The sequence below is a fragment of the Anomaloglossus baeobatrachus genome, chromosome 1, assembly GCF_048569485.1.
Source record: "Anomaloglossus baeobatrachus isolate aAnoBae1 chromosome 1, aAnoBae1.hap1, whole genome shotgun sequence".
Classification (NCBI taxonomy): Eukaryota; Metazoa; Chordata; class Amphibia; order Anura; family Aromobatidae; genus Anomaloglossus; species Anomaloglossus baeobatrachus.
Window position 1 is genome coordinate 880,130,099 of NC_134353.1, and position 24,349 is coordinate 880,154,447.

General features: G+C 43.5%; 1 protein-coding gene across 2 annotated transcripts in view; it reads left to right on the top strand.

Annotated features, from left to right (window-relative positions):
• The first annotated feature begins 21,161 nt into the window (after positions 1-21,161).
• The window catches only part of ZNF131 (zinc finger protein 131), a 65,686-nt gene continuing 62,498 nt past the window's right edge, over positions 21,162-24,349 (top strand). For both annotated transcript variants that reach the window (XM_075342684.1, XM_075342691.1), the window contains exon 1: positions 21,162-21,232. The gene's annotated coding sequence lies outside the window, so the exon portion shown is untranslated. The remainder of the gene's footprint in view (positions 21,233-24,349) is intronic.

A 24,349-nucleotide genomic window follows, 5' to 3' on the forward strand; every position in this document is an offset into this window, starting at 1 on the left:
CCAACTGTAATTCTCATGCCAATCAAGGTTGGAGATAATGTTTAGAACATGTTTACTATCTTGGACGTAGCTAGGTGATGCTTTGGCCAATAACTGTAGGTGGACATCCAGCCATTCCGATAAATGCTCAGTGATAGAGCCGACTCCAGAAATAATTGGTCTGAACTTGGGAGGGAAATCATTTTTGTGCGACTTGGCAAGAGCATGCATCAGAGGGGTTAATGGACATGCTTGGTTAAAAAACTCCTTTTGCTTTGGAGTGATTCAACCCAGTTGAACCCCTTCCTCGGTTAATTTCTCCAAGGAATTTTTTATTTCCATAATAGGATTATGATTAATCTTTTTGTATATGGCACTATCCCTGAGCATTTTATTTAATTCCTTTTCATACAGGCCAACGTCTAGCACTACCACTGCTCCCCCCCTTATCTGAGTTTTTAATAATGATATTGGGTTTTTTTTCAAGAGTTTCAACTGCTGTTTTTTCATTTTTTGTGACATTACGAGGAATGGATTTTTTTATGTTCATGCAGTTTGGTGAGTTCTTATTTGATTTGTTAGAGATTGAATAAGAACTAGACGTTCGAAACGCGTCCTGTCAGTTTACCACTTCATGTGACCCATATGGACTAATTTTATGTTTGCACTTTAAGAAAGAAAGATTTTATCCTAAAACAAATTTGGATCAAGCTGCTGGATTCATTACCTTGGATTTCCTGCTGCCCATATAAAGTCTATGGGGACCCGAATAGGGCGCAAAAGGGTAGGAGCAAGCGGATCATACTCACCGATCACCAGTCAGCTGTCAGACTGCTCCCGCGGCAGCTCTTTCATCTTCCAGAGCCGGCCTCCCAATTTTGATAACCAACCAAGATGAAGGGGCTGGTATTCTCAAACTGGGGAGACACATGTTATTTGGAGCCCCCCCCAGCCAAAAAATATTAGCCAGCAGCAAAACCTGCACCTGTTATGCCTCCATCTTTATTGGAGGCTTTTCTGCATCCTGCTAGTGCATTAGTTCCTTGGCCTGGGCAGGCTAAAACTACTGCCCTTTTGTTGCTGTAATTGCTGAATTTTTGGAGGAAATTTTATTCTTCTTTTTGTTGCTTTTTTAATTTCTAATTTTTCCAACAAAATTTACAAAACTATATTCTTAGGAACCACATCCTATTTGAAGTGACTTTCAGAGGCCTAGGTGACAGAAAATACCCAAACGTGACACCATTCCAAAAACTAAACCCCTCAAAGCTCTCAAAACCACATTCTAGAAGTTTATTAACCCTTCAGGTTCTTCACAGGAACTAGAGAAATGTGGAAAGAAAAAATGAAAATGTAACTTTTTCCCACAAAAATGTTACTTTAGCCACAATTGTTTAATTTTTACAAGAGTAACAGGAGAAAATGGACCATATAGTTTGTTGTATCATTTCTCCGAAGTACGCAGATACCCCATATGTGGTGAAAAACTACTCTTTGGACACATGGCAGGGCTCGGAAGGCAAGGAGTGCCATTTGACTTTTGGAGTGCAAAATTGTCTGGAATAGATAGTGACGCCATGTTGTGTTTGTAGAGACCCTGATGTGTCTAAACAGTGAAGCTCCAGCACAAGTCACTACATTTTGGAAACTAGACCCCTTTAGGAATTTATTTAGATGTGTTATGAGCACCTTGAACTTCCAGCTGCTTCACAGAATTTTATAACACTGAACCATGAAAAAAAATGAACATTTCCACAAATATGTAGCCTCAGCCACAAATTTTTCATTTTTGCAAAGGTAACAGGAGAAAATGCACCATATAGTTTGTTGTGCAATTTCTTCTGATTGCGACGATACCCTATATGTGGTGGAAGATGACTGTGGAGGGAGCACGGCAGGGCTCGGGAGGGAAGGAGCGCTATTTGACTATTGGAGCAGACATTTTCCTAGAATAGTTTGGGGGACTCTATTTGCAGAGCTGCTAATTGCAAGATCAGCATAAACCCCCCTGAAGTGACCCCTTTTTGGAAATGACACCCCTCTGGAAAGCCATATTTAGGTTTAATGACAATTTTCACTCCATTGATAATTTCCAGACACAAGCACTAAGTGGATGTTTTAGCGCAAAAATTGCAAATATGCCATATTAGTGCCCAATATATTGTCTCTGGAGACATCCACCCCAAAAATGTGTTAAGCGAATTCTCCTCGAATGTATCATTTACTATTTAAACTATATGATTGAATGATAAAATGGGTTAAATTTATACAGTTTAAAAACATGGTTTCGCATGGAAGATTTTAAAGCAGTGAGGCATGAGGCTGCTGATGATGGGCATTGTGGGCAATAATAGCGGGTATCATGCCTCATTCCTCTCTTGTTACATACACATCTTCTCTGGAGGTTCTTTCAAGTTTTTGTTGCTGAATGAGTGCAATAAAATGTCGCTCAATGATTCTTTAGATATTTTCAGATTCTAACCGATAAGCGGGGCCAAAATATACAAAAACTAAATTTTAGATTACACAAAAGAATTGTACATGGCCACCTGAGAACTAAATGACTAACTTTTTGTACCAGGTGTATGATTTTCTTGATACCTGGTATGGCTGTAGAACCTGGTCTGCAAGGTCTACACCCCCATGTATTTGTTGTACTTAATGAACGACACTGATTTAGCGTAGTGGACCCTAGTTCTTCAATAGGCATTTTGGCATATGTGTAGATCGAGCTGAAGATAAAAAGATATTTTTCATCCCTACACTTGAGGGCAGGTAGCTTTCCTCTGCAATCAGCTCCTGACTGCTCCTTTTGGAACTGTTTGTTGACCAATCATTGTGGAAACCCCTGACTGTTCTTACAAATGGTCCCACAAGCCCCTATGTTGCATTCAACCAGGCTTTTAAATAGGGATATGCTGCAGTAGTAATTGTCCACTTAGAGATTATAGCCTTTTTGTAAAGATGGACTTATCAGCTCCCAAGTGATTTTTTCCGCTGTCCCTAGGTAAGTAGGGCATCCTGGTGGGTACTTGGCTGTCTTTCCCCTCATAAATGTGAAAAGCTGGTGTGTATCCAGTTGAAATCTTGCATATTTTATACAATTTTATTTCAAACTTTTCCCTCTTAGATGGAATAAATTGTTGAGGTGCAGTCTTCCTCTGAATTTTAGAAGGGACTCCTTGATCAAAATGTTTTGTGTTGGGGTGAAGAGTCTTGAAAAGATTTCTGTCAACTCTTCGACAATGGGTCTGATTTTATATAGTCTGTTTTGTTCTGAGGCATCTCTGGGCAGGCATTGACTATTGTCATTAAAATGTCAAAAGCTCATCGGCATTTCATAGTGGGTCCTAGGAAGAACAACAGAAAACATAGGGTGGTATGAACAAAACAGTTGGACCAGTAAGACCAAATCCTCAGTTTTTTAACAAGCCCCATGGCAAATGGCCCTAAAAATGTTCTCATTTCAGAAAGATTAGTTGGTGTCCATAAATTTGACCTAGCATAATTTGATGTCGGGTTCTGAGTAATCAATTGGGCAGTGTATAAATTTGTTTGCAGAACAATATGCTCTAGCAACCTGTCACAAACAAATTAAAAAAAAAATTAACTGGTCCAAAATATCCCACCTTCATATTTTTTTACTAGGGATAGCATTAAAATCAGGCATGAATGGAGTTGCCAAATCCGAAGCTTTCCATCTGGGAAATGCTACATCGAATGGCAAAGCACTTTGTACATTGGCATTCGCCAATTCACTAGTACTTGGGACTTTGCTTGTACTCGGCATCGTTCCCTGACTTGGAGCCATTTCTCCAGTAACGCCATTTGCCTCTCTTGTACTTGTTCAAGTCATTTTTGAGGATGGAGCAGAATGACTGCTCATTTCTGAGCCATCACTTGTGCTGCTACTAAAGCCCTCAAAATCATCATCGCTACCTGACAGAACACTCTCCTCGCTGTCAGAACATAAAAGGGCAAACGCCTCCTCTGCAATGTAATACTGAAGCGCCATTTTATTACTTCTTAGAATTTTTTTTATATATGTATATATATTTATATATACATATATATATATATATATATATATATATATATATATATAATGTACACTCTACAATATGTTGTATTATAGTATAATATATGCTCCCAACAAATTACGTCTATAGTACTGATTGACAATCAGTATTGATTGACAATCAATGTCACATGCTGTTGTGTAAATGGAATAGACATCAGATAGACATTATTGGCAATTATCAAGACACACTCAATAAGGGAGTGTTTCTGCAGCTGGAGACCACAGACCACATCTCAGTACAATGCTTTCTGGCTGATGTTTTAGTCACTTTTGGATGTTGGTTGTGCTTTCACACTCGTGGTAGCATGAGATGGACTCTATAACCCACACAAGTGGCACATGTAGTGCAGCTCATCCAGGATGGCACATCAATGCGAGCCGTGGCAAGGTTTGCTGTGTCTGTCAGCATAGTGTCCAGACGATGGAGGCACTTCCATGAGACAGGCCAGTACACCAGGAGACGTGGAGGGGGCCGTAGGAGGGCAACAACCCAGCATCATGACCGCTACCTCCGCCTTTGTGCAAGGAGGAACAGGAGGAGCACTGCCAGAGCCCTACAAAATGACATCCAGCAGGCGACAAATATGCATGTGTCTGCACAAACGGTTAGACACCGACTCCATTAGGATGGCATGAGGGCCCGACGTCCACAGATGGATGTTGTGCTCACTGCCCAACATCGTGCAGGATGCTTGGCATTTGCCACAGTACACGAGGATTGGCAAATTCGCCACTGGCGCCCTGTGCTCTTCACAGATGAAAGCAGGTTCACACCGAGCACGTGACAGACGTGACAGTCTGGAGACACCGTGGAGAGCAATCTGCTGCCTGCAACATCCTTCAACATGACCGGTTTGGCAGTGAGTCAGTAATAGTGTGGGGTGGTATTTCTTTGGAGGGCAACACAGCCCTCCATGTGCTCACCAGAGGTAGCCTGACTGCCATTAGGTACCGAGATGAGATATTCAGACCCATTCTGAAACCATATGCTGGTGTGGTTGGCCCTGAGTTCCTCCTAATGCAGGACAATGCCAGACCTCATATGGCTGTAGTGTGTCAGCAGTTCCTGCAAGATGAAGGTATTGAAGCTATGGACGGGCCCGCCCGTTTCCCAGACCTGAATCCGATTGAGCACATCTGGGACATCATATCTCGCTCCATCCACCAACATCACGTTGCACCACAGACTGTCCAGGAGTTAGCGGATGCTTTAGTCCAGGACTGGGAGGAGATCCCTCAGGAGACCATCCACAACCTCATCAGGAGAATGCCCAGGCGTTGTAGGGAGGTCAAACAGACCTGTGGAGGCCACACACAATACTGAATATCATTTTCACTTGTTTCCACTTTCATTTTGTTTTGTTTCCACTTTCATTTTGTGTGTCCTCAAATCCAGGCCTCCATTGGTTAAAACATTTGATTTCCATTGATGATTTTTGTGTGATTTTGTTGTTAGCACATTCAACTTTCTACAGAACAAAGTATTCAATGAGAATATTTCATTCATTCAGATCTAGGATATTGTATTTGAGTGTTCCCTTTAATTTTTTGAGCAGTGTATACAGTAATATGAAAAAGTTTGGGCACCCCTATTAATGTTAACCTTTTTTCTTTATAACAATTTGGGTTTTTGCAGCAGCTATTTCAGTTTCATTTATCTAATAACTGATGGACTGAGTAATATTTCTGGATTGAAATTAGGTTTATTGTACTAACAGAAAATGTGCAATCCGCATTGAAACAAAATTTGACCGGTGCAAAAGTATGGGCACCTCAACATAAAAGTGACATTAACCCCTTAACGACCGCGGGCCGTAAAATTACGTCCTAAATGACATAATCTTACTGCCCGCGGTCCTCCGGCGGCAGCATGCCGCGATCGGCACACATCTCAGCTGATTTTCACAGCTGAGATGTGTGCCTGCTAGGCACGAGCAGAATCGTTATCTGCTCGTGCCGATTAACCCCTTATAATGGCGCTGTCAATACATGACAGCGCCATTATAAGCGCAATCGCGGTAAAGTTTTACTTACCGCCGAAACCGGAAGTCACGTGACGCGATCACGTGACTCCCGATAGTTGTCATGTTACTACAGGGTCATGTGATGACTCCTGTACTACACATGAATTGGTTTCACTTTCGCTGTGCCCGGGGCACAGCAAAAGAGAAAGAGAGCGTATCTGCTGTTTACAGCCTTCCAGCTGTGATCAGCAGATACTGCAGAGCGATCGGAATGCTGATCGCAATAGCCCCCTAGGGGGACTAGTAAAAAAAAAAAAAAAAGTAAAAAAATAAGTTTTAAAAAATTAAAAAAAAACCTAAAAGTTCAAATCACCCCCCATTCGCCCCATTAAAAATTAAAGGGTTAAAAAAATAAAAAATATACACACATTTGGTATCGCCGCGTTCAGAAACGCCCGATCTATCAAAATATAAAATCAATTAATCTGATCAGTAAACGGCGTAGCGGCAAAAAAATTCCAAACGCCAAAACGACGTTTTTTTGTCGCCACAACTTTTGCGCAAAATGCAATAAGAGGCGATCAAAACGTAGCATCTGCGCAAAAATGGTACCGTTAAAAACGTCAGCTCGAGACGCAAAAAATAAGCCGTCATTGAGCCTAAGATCCCGAAAAATGAGAACGCTACGGGTCACGGAATATGGCGTAAAACGTGCGCCACTTTTTTCGGACAAACTTCCGATTTTTTTTTAACCCCTTATATAAAAGTAAACCTATACATGTTTGGTGTCTACGAACTCGCACTGACCTGAGGCATCACACCCACACATCAGTTTTACCATATAGTGAACACAGTGAATAAAATATCTCAAAAACCATAGTGCTATCGCACTTTTTTTGCAATTTTTCAGCATTTGGAATTTTTTTGCCATTTTCTAGTACACAATATGGTAAAACTGATGGTTTCATTTAAAAGTACAGCTCGTTCCGCAAAAAATGAGCCCTCACATGACCATATTGACTGAAAAATAAAAAAGTTACGTCTCTCAGAAAAAGAATGGCGAAATAAAAAAAACGGAAAGCGAAAAATCGGCCGGTCGTGAAAGGGTTAATATTTTGTAGATCCTCATTTTGCAAAAATAACAGCCTCTAGTTGCTTTCTGTAACTTTTAATGAGTTCCTGGATCCTGGATGAAGGTATATTTGACCATTCCTGTTTACAAAACAATTCCAGTTCAGTTAAGTTTGAAGGTCGCCGAGCATGGACAGCACGCTTCAAATCATCCCATAGATGTTCAATGATATTCAGGTCTGGGGACTGAGATGGCCATTCTAGAACTGTAATTGTTCCTCTGCATGAATGCCTGAGTAGATTTGGAGCGGTGTTTTGGATCACTGTCTTTCTTGCTGAAATATCCATCCCCTGCGTAACTTCAACTTCGTCACGGATTCTTGCACATTATTGTCAAGAATCTGCTGATACTGAGTTGAATCCATGCGACCCTCAACTTTAACAAGATTCCCGGTGCCGGCATTGGCCACACAGCCCCAAAGCATGATGGAACCTCCACCAAATTTTACTGTGGGTAGCAAGTGCTTTTCTTGGAATGCTGTGTTTTTTTGCCTCCATGCATCATGCCTTTTTGTATGACCAAACAACTCAATCTTTGTTTCATCAGTCCACAGGACCTTCTTCCAAAATGTAACTGGCTTGTCTAAATGTGCTTTTGCATACCTCAGGCGACTCTGTTTGTGGCGTGCTTGCAGAAACCGCTTCTTTCGCATCACTCTCCCATACAGCTTCTCCTTGTGCAACGTGCGCTGTATTGTTGACCGATGCACAGTGACACCATCTGCAGCAAGATGATGCTGCAGGTCTTTGGAGGTGGTCTGTGGATTGTCCTTGACTGTGTTCACCATTCTTCTCTGCCTTTCTGATATTTTTCTTGGCCTGCCACTTCTGGGCTTAACAAGAACTGTACCTGTGTTCTTCCATTTCCTTACTATGTTCCTCACAGTGGAAACTGACAGTTTAAATCTCTGAGACAATTTTTTGTATCCTTCCCCTGAACAACTATGTTGAATAATCTTTGTTTTCAAATCATTTGAGAGTTGTTTTGAGGAGCCCATGATGCCACTCTTCATAGGAGATTCAAATAGGAGAACAACTTGCAAATGGCCACCTTAAATACCTTTTCTCATGATTGGATACACCTGCCTATGAAGTTCAAAGCTCAATGAGGTTACAAAACCAATTTAGTGCTTCAGTAAGGCAGAAAAAAGTAGTTAGGAATGTTCAAATCAAGAAATTGATAAGGATGCTCATACTTTTGCACAGGTCAAATTTTGTTTAAATGCGGATTGCACATTTTCTGTTAGTACAATAAACCTCATTTCAATCCAGAAATATTACTCAGTCCATCAGTTATTAGATATATGAAACTGAAATAGCTGCTGCAAAAACCCAAATTGTTATAAAGAAAAAAGGTTAACATTAATAGGGGTGCCCAAACTTTTTCATATGACTGTATCATACTATCATTATATTATGCTAAACTATTACAAAAAAAAGAGAGCAGTTCCGCACTACGGTCCAGTGCTTACATTGCAGCAATGATGCCTATCAGCTTCGGTGATAATCCCCAGTGGTTGACCGGTGGTAATCACTCTGACAAACAGTCCATATCTATAAAAAATCAGGACTGGACCTGTGGAAGCACCACAAGGCGCAAAACGGCCATCATCCTTGTGAAGCTTACATCCGACCGCAGAACCATTTTTAAAGAATATTAAATAGTGTTTTTTTATAAAGGGGAGTTTTCCTTTTTCTTATTCTGATTTAGTATACTAAATTATACTATGATTTATTCTATACCATATTAAACTATAGTATACATTATATACTGTACTATACTTCATTCTAGAATATACTTTATTCTATACTATATTATACTATACTTTATTCTATACTATACTAAACAGCTACCCTATCTAAAAAAAAAATGCTATTTTTTTCGTGTGACTTGATTGCTTACTAACAGAGCTTTTGTCCTTGTCACACTGTTTCTCCTTTGATCGCTCAAACACAGAGGATCAGAGGAGAAACAGTGTTATATACAGGCAGATGGCCCGAAAACGTTTATTACTACAACAAACTATCCCAGCGATCATTCTCATTGGCTAGCTGACGTCATCAGGACCTTACCAATCAGGTCCAGTTGAGATCAGGGGTCGCAGCTAGCATCCTGCGGAATCCCAACACCTCCAGGTACATGGGGGTCCCGATCGCCGCAAAACAGCCGACCGTAAACATACGTCGGCACTGCACAAAGCCCAGCAAGTGCCGACGTATATATACACAGTCAACAGTCCTGAACCAGTTAAACATTATGAGCCCAATATACATCCAACAGATTCCCTGCTGCTTCAAAATGTTCAGCCATGTTGTTTATTAAAGTTGTGAAGTTCTCTATACTTTAATGTCCTGCGCCCAACTATGCAACTTACTGAGCGAAGGAGATCAAGCCAACTTCTAGTTCCTTACTATTAACCATCTTGCGGCTGTAGTCAAATGCAGAAGAATCTGTAGTGTCCTACTTCCAATCCAAGATTGGGGATATTAAAAAAGTAGAATTTAAGGTATAACAGAATTTGGAGGCCCGTGACTTCAAAGATTAAAGTTTTGACCCTATTCCAAAACCTTAGTATACCTGAATAACAAATGCATTTTAATAGTAAACATGGTGGCTCAGTGGTTAGCACTGCAGTCTTGCAGCGCTGGGGTCCTGGGTTTAAATCCCACCAAGGACAACATGTGCAAGGAGTTTGTATGTTCTCCCCATATTTCTGTGGGTTTCCTCCGGGTTCTCCGGTTTCCTCCCACACTCCAACGACATACAGAGAGGGAATTTAGATTGTGTCCCAATGGGGACAGTTTTCCTGATGTATGTAAAGCGCTAAGGAATATGTTAGCGCTATATAAAAATAAAGATCTGATTTGATCTTTCGGTTATTTTTTTCGTACTTGACAGAGAATTTTATACCATTGGATGAAAAAAGAATAAATTACAATTTCACTAATGATGAGCGAGCAGTACAATGCTCGGAATGAGGAGTGCTCCTTACTAGAGTCGAGCAGGTTAGACACTCGCACGGGCTCAACTTGAGTAACGAGTATAACGGAAGTCAATGATTGTCCAATTCTGCTCTCCAATGAAGCCAAAGCCAAAGCCCAAGCCAGAGAGTGGGCAAAAAATAATCTAATCTAAATTAGTGGCCTAAAGCATGAAAGAATAAAATATAACTTTTAATGATATATTAAAATGGAAGAAAAATAAAGTGCCAGTGCTCAATATAAACTGTAGACTGTAAAATAAATAAAGGTTGGATCTCAGCAAGTTCTTTTGTAGACCCAACCTTCACAGCATTAATACATGGGCTGGAAACCAAAGATCATCTTTGAGGGGAAGGGGGGGATTACCCTGTCGTGCTCCATGCAAAGCTTCCACTCTAACAAGGACAACACCTACTGGGATGGCCTAAATAGTGCACAGGGTCAAATCTACATTTGGGTGCTGCCCTTGTTAAAAGGGAACCTGTCACCAGATTTGGTAACTATAAGCTGCGGCCACCACCAGTGGACTCTTATATACAGCATGTTAGAATGCTGTATATAAGAGCTCAGGCCGCTGTGTAGAGCGTAAAAAAACCACTTTATAATACTCACCTAAACGGTCGGTGTGGAGCAGATGGTTCGGATGGGCGTCTCAGTTCTCTGGTACCGGCGCCTCCTCTTTCGGCCATCTTTGTCTTCCCTCTTCTGAAGCTAGTGTGGAAGATGCGTCCTACGTAACACATACTGACCGGCATTCAGGTCCTGCGCAGGCCCCCTGTGATCTGCCCTGAGCAAGGCAGATGAAAGTATTGTAGTGCGCCTGCGCAGGACCAGCGAGTGTGTATGACGTAGGACGTGTCATGCACACAAGCTTCAGAAGGAGGACGAAGATGGCCGAAAGAGGAGGCGCCAGCACTGGAGAACGGAGACATCCATACGGCCCAGCTCCAACGCAGTGACCGTTTTAGGTATTAGAAAGTGATTTTTACGTTCTATACAGCGGCCTGGGCTCTTATATACAGCATGTTAGAATGCTGTATATAAGAGCCCGGATGTGGTGGCCGCAGCCTATAGGCCCCAAAACAGGTGACCGATTACCTTTAAGGCAGATGTTTTGCATGAGGCACGATAGGGTAATCCCCCCGGCCTCCTCAAGGATGATCTTTGGCTTTGGGCAGCGTATTAACACTGTGACTCTTAGGTCAGCAAAAGAACTTGGTGAGATTTAAGCTTTATATTTTACATTCTACATTTTATATTGAACACTGTCACTTTGTCTTCCATTTTAATATACCATTAAAAGTTATATTGCAGTTCGACTCTCCGCCCACATGCAGCCAGCCATAAGGAGAGCCCTTCCGGGGCAAGGTAGGGCGTGCTTTTTGTTGCTGGACACACTACATCCAAAAATGTTTTAAATCCCAGTGAGAGGCATTCAGAGACTGCAAGCGGGGTGCCTGCTGAAATCATGCAGTGGGGAGTGCTTTGTGTTCACTGTTTCATGAACGACACATCTAGCACTCGTGATACTCTGCCAAGCACCATGAGTACCGACCATGCTTGCCCCTTATTATTTTTACCACTAAAATGTTGATTTTGCTCAAAGTTTTTAATTTTTAGACGGGCGAATAGGAAAAAATGGACAGCATAGTTTGTTGTAAAGATAAAAGGTAATGAGACTTCAGCTTAGTTTGTTGTGCAATTTCTCCAGAGTGCGCCAATACCCTACATGTAATCGGGAACTCCTTTTCAGGCAAAATGGAAGGCTCAGAAGGGAAGGAGCACCACATACAGTGCAGATTTTGCTGTTATGGTTTGCGGGTGCCATGTCACATTGGCAGAGCCCCTAAGGTGCCGTAACAGCAGGAACCCCCACAAGTGACCCTATTTTACAAAATACACCTCACATTAAATTAATTTAAGGATGCAATGATCATATTGACAAGGCAGAATTTTATACCATTGGACAGTAAAGAAAATAAAACTACAATTTTACCACAAAATTTTGTTTTAGCCCCAGATTTTACATTTTTCTAATGGAAAAAGGAACCAAAACTTGTCACAGAATTTCTTCTGAATGTGGTAATATCCCACATGTGACTGTACTGTACTGCTTAGCCCCACGAGGAGACTCATGACGGAAGGAGCGCTCTTCGACTCTTGGAGCACAGATTTTCCTAGAATAGTTTACGGACGCCACAAATAGATCCAGCTAATTTAGGTTCCAAAACTTCAAATGGCGCTCCTTCCCTTCTGAGCCCTGCCGTGCGCCCAAACAGTAGATTTACACCACATATGGAGTATCGCTATACTCCGGAGAGATTGAATAACAAATTGTATGATGCATTTTTCCCGCTTACCCTTGTGAAAATGCAAAATTTGAAGCTAAAGTAAAATTTTTGTGGGAAAAGTAAAATTTTCATTTTAGAATGGGGTCACTTCTGGGTATTTTCTGTCCCTTAGGCCTCTCAAAGTCACTTCAAATGTGATGTGGTCCCTAAAAAAAATAGATTTGTAAACTTTGTTGGGAAAATGAGAAATTGCTGATGAACTTTGAACCCACCTAACTTCATAACAAAAAAAGTTATGTTTCAAAAATTGCGCTGGTGTAAAGTAGACAAGAGGGAAATGTTATTTAGTAACTATTTTGTGTGACATAACTCTCTGGTTTAAGGGCATAAAAAATTAAAAAGTTTGAAATTTGCAAAACTTTCACCAAATTTCTGATATTTTCACAAATAAACACAAAAGATATGTTTTAATTTTACCACTATCCTGAAGTACAATAAGTCACACACAAAAAAAAAAACAATCTTAGAATCACCAGGATCCGTTGAAGTGTTCCACAATTATTATCTCATAAAGTGACACTGGTCAGAAATTAAAAAATTGGCCCGATCACAAAGGCAAAAACAGACTCTGGCGCGAAAGGGTTAAAGAGAATCTGTCACTAGGTTTTTGCTCCCCCATCTGAGAGCAGCATAATGTAGAGACAGAGCCCCTGACTCCAGCGATGTGTCACTTACTGAGCTGTTTGCTGTCATATTGATAAAATCAATCTCTTCTCTGCGGCAGATCTAGCAGTTATACAGAGCTCATGGCTATGCTGGACCACCTTCAGCATAGCAAGACGTCCTGTAAAGATAATCTCCTGCTGATTCATCAGTGATTTTATCAAAATTACACTTAGCAGCCCAGTAACTGACACAGCGCTGGAATGGATCTCTTTTCCCCCCACATTATGCTACTCTCAGACTTTGGACTGACCGCCGGGCGGATATAACGCAGAATGTAACATTTTTTTGGGCCTTCAAAATTAACGCACCGCGCAGGAATCCTTCACGCTTGTAATGGATGTCTATGGTGCTGGATTCCGTCGTAATCCGTCTTATGATGAAATCCAGCACTGAATTCCGTCATGCTCTACTGAGCATGCCCAACATGTTTGGCACACCCACTGGGCTGTCCCAAACACATCACGACAGATCCGTCAAAAAACGGACGCATAGCAGATGTAACGGACGCGACGGATGTTTTTCACAGGATTCATGTGAACGTAATTCTGTGAAAAACACATCCGTTGTGTCAGTTGCCATCTAAAAAACGACAGATCCGTCGCTGACCGACCTGACGGATTTAAAACAACGGAAATGTGAACCTAGCCTTAACTCCCCCCCCCCCCCCCCCAAAAAAATAAAAAAAATGAAATAAGGGGCTAGGGAATGTAGATTGTGAGTCCCAATGGGGACAGTGTTGATCACATCTGTAACGAGCAGTTGAATTAATAGAGGAATGTAAGGCTATGTGCGCACGTTGCATACAGTCATTGCAGAAATTTCTGCAGCGATCTGAAGAGCACATGTGCGCTTTAAATCGCTGCAGAAATGTCCGTAGTGAAAAAAAAAAAAAGCCGATTCAATGCGCTCTGCCTGCAGCTCCTGCCGTACACAGAGCAGGAGCTGCCGGCAAAGCGCACGGAAGAAGTGACATGTCACTTCTTAGAACGCAGCGTTTCGGCAGAAGCCGAAGCGCTGCGCTCTAAAACGCCACGTGCGCACGGCCCCTGCATAATCTCCATAGACTGTGCAGGGGACGCAGGACGCATGCAGTTACGCTGCGCTACAAAGCGCAGCGTAACTGCATGAATTACGCACACGTGCGCACATAGCCTAAGGGTAAAATACAAAAATAAAGTGATGAAAGTGTATGTATAAGGCTATGTGCACACGTTGCTTTTTTTCAGTGCGGAAAAAAACGCACCCTCTGGCAGAGGGGAGAATTGTAAACAATGCTTTTTGAGAAAAACGCATCGAAAACGCATGCGTTTTTCATGCGTTTTTTAAGACTTGTCAGTGCAATAAAGTTGGTTGAACACAGACCTTTGGGAAAAAAAACCTGTGATGTAATTTCCTTCTCCACATTCTGTTTGGATAAATGGGAGGGCTTGGAATGGAAGGAGCACCATTTGAATTTTGGAAAAGTTGAAATAAACTTCGCGCACCATGTCACATTAGCAGGGCCCCTTGGGTACCTATACGTCAGAAAACCCCCACAAGTGACCCCATTTTGGAATCTGCACCCCTCAAGGATTTTATTCAGGAGTATATTAAGCATTTTGAATCCACAGCTACTTCACCCAAAATGTTGCTGTAGCAACAATATTCTCACTTTTAGGCCCGTTTCACACGTCAGTGAAAAACACTGACGTTTTTCACTGGCATGTAAAACACGCACATGTCCCTCCGTGTGCCGTGAATCACGGCACACGTGGGTTGTCTAAGTGCAATCCGGGCACCGTTCTCCGTGATTGCACTTAGTAATCAACTCACCTGCGCCCGCTCCCGCTGTCCATGGTGCTGATCGCTCCCGCGGTGCAGCATCCGGCCGGCGCTGACCCCCGCAGCAGCTGCTTCCGGGTCGGCTCTGTCGTGCATAATGAATATGCGCGACAATAATGAGCCGGCTCAGAAGCAGCAAGCTGCACGGGCTGCAGAGGACATCGCTGGACGCCGGGTGAGTAAAATTTTTTATTTTAAAAGCACGTTTTTTTCTGGCACGTGTTTCACGGACCACACCACTGCGTGGTCCGTGGAACATCAGTGATGCCAGAAAAAAATGGACATGTCTCCGTGCGGCAATCACGCACACGCGGGTACGCCGCACGGAGACACGTGCAGTGAAAAATCACTGACGTGTGAGCAGACCCATTCATTATAATGGGTCTGCGTATGTCAGTGATTCTGGTACGTAGAAAAAAAAGCACAAACATCCCAGAAACACTGACGTGTGAAAGAGGCCTAAGGCTATGTGGCCATGATCCAGCGACACGGCGTCTAGTACACAGTGTCAGCCTTCCTGCAGAGATGTGAGTGTTGTCCACGGGAGAACGCAGCTGCCCATGCCCACGATTTGGGTTCAGGCTGCTGTGGACTTTATTTTACTCACAAGGAGATAATCCTTATCAAAAAAAAAAACAATCTCGTGGTCCCCGAGTGCATATCAATCAATAATCCATATAAATCACTCCAGTGACCATTTCAAAACATATAATTAATCTTTATTATCATGATTAAAAAAACATATACACAAAGGACAATTTAGTACATAATTAAAAAGTAGATGAGGTGTAAAACGGAGGGTCTGTCAAAATAACCACTAGTCAAGGTTATAATATGAAACCATACAGCTCCATGAAGCACACCATTGATCCTCAAGTGTGTTACACATAAGGTGATTTTATTCAACTAGGCCCATCAGGGGTTAATGTATGGTGGTTTTCATAGAGCTTTTAGGTGAAAAGCATCAGTCAAATATAACAGACAGAATAGTCACATGGAGAGATACATTTGATTTAAACACTATTAAATGCAATGCACATATCATCAGTGCATCAATCCATATACAGCTGATATTCAACAATTTGTTAGGGTATAATACCTGGTAAAGACAGACCCCCCACACCACTCCAACGATCGTTTCACGTAGCTTCGTCAGGGAGTGATGTGAGGGGATGTTAGGGCACTTAATATAGCTCCCACACAGCTGAAATATCAATTCAATTAAGCGCTTTGCTTACCGGACGCTGCTGACACGCATACCATGGCGTCCCTCCCCCACCACGAAACGCAGGCGCGTCAGGAGAGGCGACACAGTCGCCCGTGATGACGCATCGGCAATCCGAGACAGGGGGAGAAAAAGCCACGCACGCGCACAGCAGCGTCAGCACTCATGATGCTGTGCATAGAGGGAGTGAGCGCCATTTTATTGTATACTTCAGGGAATCTTCCCAAAAATGGCAGCCATTACATAGACTTTACAAACTTTAATAGATAAGTGTTTATTACATTAATTATAAGAAAAGAATTCATAAAGTCATGATGCGCCTGGTTATGCATAGAAGGAAGGAATAGTAAAAATCATCAATTCTTTTCATACAACCAGAATACGTATTATATTTAGAAAAAATGCATCTATATTTATATATAAAGTAAGTTGCATCTTGTACTTTTTATTCTTTATTCACAAAGATAATAAGTGCTCCGAATCCCCCCAATTTAAAATAAAGGAGATAGTATAATGATGCAGCTGGAGCATCCAGAGGATAATGCAATATGTGCATATAAATCAGTCCATACAATCAAAAAGTCTTATTATTTTCATAGATCAAGGGCTGGGAAATCACTACAGTAATGTCAGAAATATGGAGAGACATCCAATCAGCATGACATCCACGTGGTCTAAAGGACCCTTCTATAACAATGTCACAGAGAGGAGCGGCAAAAAGGTGTCATTGCCCTCTGTACAACGATATTGCAGAATCTCTCCATCTATGATTGGTGGGATTGGCCGGTTTGGGATTTGTATTTTCTATGCCATGCACAGAGGGCGATGACACCTTTGTGCCATCCCTCTCTGTGACATTACTATAGAAGGGTCCCTTGGACCATGTGGGTATTGTGCTGATTGGATATCTTTCCATGTTTTCAACATCACCGTAGTGAGTCCCTAACCTACGATCTATGAGTATAATAAGATTTTTTGATTGTATGGACTGATTTATATGTACATACTGTATGATCTCCTGGATGCTCCAGCTACACTTTTTGTATTTTCTATGCCATGCACAGAGGGCGACGGCACCTTTTATGTGCCGCCCCTCTCTGTAGTATTGTTATAGTAGGGTCGATATGACCAAGGGGACGGTGATCCTGGTTAGGTATCCCTTCCCTTTGAAACAACGACATTGTGAAATTTCTCCAAATTGTGAGATTGACTGGTTTTTGTATTTTCTATACCATGTACAAAGGGCAATGACACCTTTTTGCCGCTCCTCTCTGTGACATTGTTATAGAAGGGTCCTTTAGACCACGTGGATGTCATGCTGATTGGATGTCTCTCCATATTTCTGACATTACTGTAGTGATTTCCCAGCCCTTGATCTATGAAAATAATAAGACTTTTTGATTGTATGGACTGATTTATATGCACATATTGCATTATCCTCTGGATGCTCCAGCTGCATCATTATACTATCTCCTTTATTTTAAATTGGGGGGATTCGGAGCACTTATTATCTTTGTGAATAAAGAATAAAAAGTACAAGATGCAACTTACTTTATATATAAATATAGATGCATTTTTTCTAAATATAATACGTATTCTGGTTGTATGAAAAGAATTGATGTTTTTTACTATTCCTTCCTTCTATGCATAACCAGGCGCATCATGACTTTATGAATTCTTTTCTTATAATTAATGTAATAAACACTTATCTATTAAAGTTTGTAAAGTCTATGTAATGGCTGCCATTTTTGGGAAGATTCCCTGAAGTATACAATAAAATGGCGCTCACTCCCTCTATGCACAGCATCATGAGTGCTGACGCTGCTGTGCGCGTGCGTGGCTTTTTCTCCCCCTGTCTCGGATTGCCGATGCGTCATCACGGGCGACTGTGTCGCCTCTCCTGACGCGCCTGCGTTTCGTGGTGGGGGAGGGACGCCATGGTATGCGTGTCAGCAGCGTCCGGTAAGCAAAGCGCTTAATTGAATTGATATTTCAGCTGTGTGGGAGCTATATTAAGTGCCCTAACATCCCCTCACATCACTCCCTGACGAAGCTACGTGAAACGATCGTTGGAGTGGTGTGGGGGGTCTGTCTTTACCAGGTATTATACCCTAACAAATTGTTGAATATCAGCTGTATATGGATTGATGCACTGATGATATGTGCATTGCATTTAATAGTGTTTAAATCAAATGTATCTCTCCATGTGACTCTTCTGTCTGTTATATTTGACTGATGCTTTTCACCTAAAAGCTCTATGAAAACCACCATACATTAACCCCTGATGGGCCTAGTTGAATAAAATCACCTTATGTGTAACACACTTGAGGATCAATGGTGTGCTTCATGGAGCTGTATGGTTTCATATTATAACCTTGACTAGTGGTTATTTTGACAGACCCTCCGTTTTACACCTCATCTACTTTTTAATTATGTACTAAATTGTCCTTTGTGTATATGTTTTTTTAATCATGATAATAAAGATTAATTATATGTTTTGAAATGGTCACTGGAGTGATTTATATGGATTATTGCTGTGGACTTTAGTTTTATTCTACCTGCAGAGAACACTCTCGTCTCCGCAGCACAAACTGACATGCTGAGGCTCGGGAAGCCGCGCCACCGGTCAGTTTATGCTGCGGAGAAAAGAAGCACAGTGGGCATGGGATCTCCAAAAATCCTTCCACTGTGCTTCTACTGCACAACGCAGCGTTATGGACGCAGGGAAAACACTCTGCGCCCATAACGCTGCAAACCCTGATTGTGGGCACATAGCCTAAAAAGCGTCAATGGATGAATGGATGTCAAATATATATAACGTCCCACCCCCGCCTGCATATTCTAAGCTGGCACCTTTAGTACCTTTCATGTGGCACTAAAGGGTGCCTAGCTTAGTATTTATCCAAAAAAAAACAAACAATGAAAAAAATGGCGTGGGGTCCCCCCTATTTTTGATAGCCAGTCAGGGTAAAGCAGACAGCTGTAGCCTGCAAACCACAGCTGGCAGCTTCATCTTGGCTGGTGATCAATTTGGAGGGCTCCCAGGCTTTTTTTTTTTTTTTTTAATTGATAAATAAAGAATAAAAAAAAATAAAATAACGTGGGGTCCCCCCAACTTAGATCACCAGCCAAGGTGAAGCTGACAGCTGGGGTCTGGTATTCTCAGGGTGGGAAGAGCCATGGTTATTGGACTCTTCCCAGCCTAAAAATAGCAGGCCACAGCCGCCCCAGAAGTGGCGCATCCATTAGATGCGCCAATCCTGGCGCTTCGCCCCAACTCATCCCGCGCCCTGGTGCGTTGGCAAACGGGGTAATAAATGGGGTTGATACCAGATGTGTAATGTCACCTGGCATCAAGGCCAGCAATTAGTGATGTCACGGCATCTATCAGATACCAGACATAACTAATTGACAGTAAACAAAAGCAAAAAAAAGACAAAAATTTTTTTATTAGAAAAAACACTCCCCAAATCATTCCCTTGTTCTCCAATTTAATAAAAAAATATGAACAAAATGGGTCCGCAGAAATCCATTTGGACGTCCCACGTCGGCTCTGGACCTTCTAGAATATGGGGGCACGTTCAGGGAACGTATCCCCCATTTTCTAGGAGGGCAGACCCTCCATTTGAGGAGAGTGGGTGCCAAAAATCTGCACCCACTCTCCCCAGGTCACAGCTGCAGTGTGCCGAGCAGCCGGCCAGCGTCTCTGAGCACAGTGCTGGCTGTCAGCTGCTCGGCACATGTGACCGCACTGACCGGCGTCTGCTGTGAAGGAGGGGGCCGCGGGGGATCAGCGCTGCGACCGGACAGGTAAGGGGAATACCGGGGGGAATAGGGGGTGACCTGGCAGGGCCTGGGGGGCATTTTTCTGTTGCACGTCTCAAGGCACATGCGACAGAAATCATAGGAGCAGGGCGACCGATGCGCTACTGTGCGCGCGGCCATGTTGGATTTTCGGGAGGGGGGGGGTCGGGGCGGTCACTTTAGCGACACCGGGGGCTTTCCAGGACTTTGCCAGGAAGTGAGGTCAACAGGAAACCTCTTGACCTCACTTCCAGGTAAATGCCTGCGTTCTGTGTGCCGACAAAGCCCACGGACCGCAACAAAAAAGCAGCTCACTGCGGTGTAGCTGCGTTCTGACCCACATCATTGATTCAATGGGGGAGAGAACGCAGCCACACCGCACAAAAGATGTGACATGCTGCTTTTCTTTCCGCACCGATTTTTGGCATCCAAAACGCTGCGTTTAGAAACGCAGCGTGTGCACTGATTTTTCGGCTCTCATACACTTTGCTGGGAAAGCTGAACGCATGCAATTTGCCACTGAAACGCTGCGGTTCTAAACGCAGCGTTTCCGCGGTAAAAAACGCAACGTGTGCACACAGCCAAATACTACAGCTGCGCGCACAAAAATACGAGTTCTCCACCGCTCCATCAGCCAGAAAATAATGAAAACAGTGACAGATCTAAGAGAACCGCATTGTCGCTGTATTGGGAGTGCAGGATCAGATTCCGGGTCATTTTTATCGCATAATGGGAGCGAAACCCAAAATATAAATGGAGGTGCAGGTTCTTTTCCCCCAATTCCATCGCACTCTGATGTTTTCCTTCCAAATTCCTGTACACTGAATGGGGTCAGTCATAACTACAGCTCGCCCTACAATAAAGTCCCCCTCATACAGCTGTGAGCGAAAAACTAGAGAAAACAAGGGTGACGCTTCCTGGAAGAAGAAAACACCAAAAGTGTAAAGATGAAGCAGCTGGAAAAGCCCTATTGTGAAACTACAACTCCCAGCATGCCGTGCGGGCAGCCGTATTCCGGAGCGCTCCGCCGGCTGCACAGCGGTATCAGGCGACTCGGCACACACTGGGGCCCCGCACTCTTTCTCTGCAGCTTTTCCCGCCAGTTACCGGCTGTCATGACGTCACTTCCTGTGCGGGGGCCGCTGGGAAGCCGAGCCGCCCGCCCTCTCCCCACAGCCATCCACATTCGCTAGGAGGAGGCCGCGGGCAGCCAGTCTCACTAGTGGCGGTGAGTACCGGGATACCGATAGTTGGGGAAGTGGCTGCGGGTCACGTGAGCCAGGCTCTTCTCATCACAATGGCGGGAGAGAAACCCGCAGCGTGAGGAGGAGATTTTAATGCGCGTTTTGATGACGTAATAACGACTGGCGCCGACACTGTTAAGAATGGAGCGTTGGCGCGTACTAAGGGACAGATTAGGAAAGGCGTCATGTCACCGACCGTAGCGGCACATGGTGGGGCTGTGATAACGCTATCTGCCCGGTCACACGCGGGCGTCCACCGCCGAATCTGGGGAAGCAGGAGGAAGACGGTACAGCTAGGCCTTCCGGTTACCAGGTCAAAGCTGTGATTGGTTGAGACGGCAGCGTGATGTTCGGCCTATAGCCAATAGGTAATGAGAGGGGCGGAGTGTGTGACGTCACGCAAGAGTAGCTCTGGAATCTGGGAATATACACTATAGTTACCATAGCAACTAGTTACCTCACTGCTTTCCTTTTCCAATTGCGAGCTGCGGACTGGTTGCTATGGACAACTCCTTTTTCATTAATGTCTGACACAGTAATAGCCGGACGCTCTCCCTGTTACATTCTGTTGCAGATTTTCTGCAGCTTCTTTGCACCTATAAGGTTATTTGCTTTTTTATTTTTTGATTGCATTTTTTTTGCATGTAATTTTAATCACATTTTTGATGCTGTAGTTTTTGTCTCTTTTAAATAAAGCTGCTTTGATTTTGATTCTTCTTGACATTCGTTTTTGACAAAACTTTATTGATATCGCATGTGATCTGCACATTACTGTATCAGTGCATTTCTTACCTGCAGAATTTCTGCATCTAATGCAATTCAATAGGGAAAACGTGCACAGAAAACTAAGCGTACTCGCAAGAGAGATTGCCATGTTGTGGATGGGAAAAAGCAGCGCAGCGGAGAGTCCTATAAATCCATCCACTCTGCTGGGGCCATGAGACGCTGATCTGTTTGTGCAGAAAAAGTGGAAATGAAGAGGAAAAATCAGCACAATCATGAGAAGCGCACAGGCTGATATTTATTATTATAGCGCCATTTATTCCATGGCGCTTTGACAAGTGAATAGGGTATACTGTACTTAAGAAACAAGTACAACAATCATGAACAGTACAAAATAGACTGGCATAGGAGGAGAAAGGACCCTGCCCGAGAGGGCTCACAGTCTACAGGAGGAGCGAGGACTTTGCCCACGAGGGCTCACAGTCTACAGGAGGAGAGAGGACCCTGCCCACGAGGGCTCACAGTCTACAGGAGAAGAGAGGACCCTGCCCGCGAGGGCTCAGTCTACAGGAGGAGAGAGGACCTTGCCCGCGAGGGCTCACAGTCTACAGGAGGAGAGGGGGACCTTGCCCGCGAGGGCTCACAGTCTGCAGGAGGAGAGAGGACTCTGCCCACGAGGGCTCAGTCTACAGGAGGAGAGAGGACCTTGCCCGCGAGGGCTCACAGTCTACAGGAGGAGAGGGGGACCTTGCCCGCGAGGGCTCACAGTCTGCAGGAGGAGAGAGGACTCTGCCCACGAGGGCTCACAGTCTACAGGAGGAGAGAGGACTCTGCCCACGAGGGCTCACAGTCTACAGGAGGAGAGAGGACTCTGCCCACGAGGGCTCACAGTCTACAGGAGGAGCGAGGACTCTGCCCACGAGGGCTCACAGTCTACAGGAGGAGCGAGGACTCTGCCCACGAGGGCTCACAGTCTACAGGAGGAGCGAGGACTCTGCCCACGAGGGCTCACAGTCTACAGGAGGAGCGAGGACTCTGCCCACGAGGGCTCACAGTCTACAGGAGGAGCGAGGACTCTGCCCACGAGGGCTCACAGTCTACAGGAGGAGCGAGGACTCTGCCCACGAGGGCTCACAGTCTACAGGAGGAGAGAGGACTCTGCCCACGAGGGCTCACAGTCTACAGGAGGAGCGAGGACTCTGCCCACGAGGGCTCACAGTCTACAGGAGGAGCGAGGACTCTGCCCACGAGGGCTCACAGTCTACAGCAGGGCTGTGGAGTCGGAGTCGGTATAAAATGCACCGACTCCGACTCCTAAAATATATAATAAATTGGGGACAGGAGTGCATTGCAGAATGTGCTGAATATTTTACTAAATAATGTTTAGTATAATGCTTATATTTAAGTGAAAAATTTATTGTAGTACAATGTGAACATTAGACATTTAATAATTTTTATGATACAATAATCAAGATATTTGGATAGAACATAAAATATTTATTGGAATACAACTTTAGAACACAAAAAACTAATAAATTGTAAATATGTAATACAATATGTAATATATACAGTGCCTACAAGTAGTCTTCAACCCCCTGCAGATTTAGCAGGTTTGATAAGATGCAAATAAGTTAGAGCCTGCAAACTTCAAACAAGAGCAGGATTTATTAACAGATGCATAAATCTTACAAACCAACAAGTTATGTTGCTCAGTTAAATTTTAATAATTTTTCAACATAAAAGTGTGGGTTAATTATTATTCAACCCCTAGGTTCAATATTTTGTGGAATAACCCTTGTTTGCAATTACAGCTAATAATCGTCTTTTATAAGACCTGATCAGGCCGGCACAGGTCTCTGGAGTTATCTTGGCCCACTCCTCCATGCAGATCTTCTCCAAGTTATCTAGGTTTTTTGGGTGTCTCATGTGGACTTTAATCTTGAGCTCCTTCCACAAGTTTTCAATTGGGTTAAGGTCAGGAGACTGACTAGGCCAATGCAACACCTTGATTTTTTCCCTCTTGAACCAGGCCTTGGTTTTCTTGGCTGCGTGCTTTGGGTCGTTGTCTTGTTGGAAGATGAAATGACGACCCATATTAAGATCCTTGATGGAGGAGCGGAGGTTATTGGCCAAAATCTCCAGGTAGGCCGTGCTATCCATCTTCCCATGGATGCGGACCAGATGGCCAGGCCCCTTGGCTGAGAAACAGCCCCACAGCATGATGCTGCCACCCCCATGCTTGACTGTAGGGATGGTATTCTTGGGGTCGTATGCAGTGCCATCCAGTCTCCAAACGTCACGTGTGTGGTTGGCACCAAAGATCTCGATCTTGGTCTCATCAGACCAGAGAACCTTGAACCAGTCTGTCTCAGAGTCCT